Genomic DNA, 235 nt, shown 5'->3' on the forward strand with positions numbered 1-235 from the left:
TTAAAAATATTTAAGTGTTTGTACAAGCTTTGACAAAAAGAAAATACAACAACATCATACCGCTTCATATAATAAATGTTGGTATCATACTTAGTTGTTAGTAGTATATTCTATTCTAGTCCAGTTTTAATTCTGTTCTAGTTCTGTTCTAGTTCTGTTCTAATTCTGTTCTAGTTCTGTTCTAGTTCTGTTCTAGTTCTGTTCTAGTTCTGTTCTAGTTCTGTTCTAGTTCTGT

This window comes from Lucilia cuprina, chromosome 2 (assembly GCF_022045245.1).
Source record: "Lucilia cuprina isolate Lc7/37 chromosome 2, ASM2204524v1, whole genome shotgun sequence".
Lineage (NCBI taxonomy): Eukaryota > Metazoa > Arthropoda > Insecta > Diptera > Calliphoridae > Lucilia > Lucilia cuprina.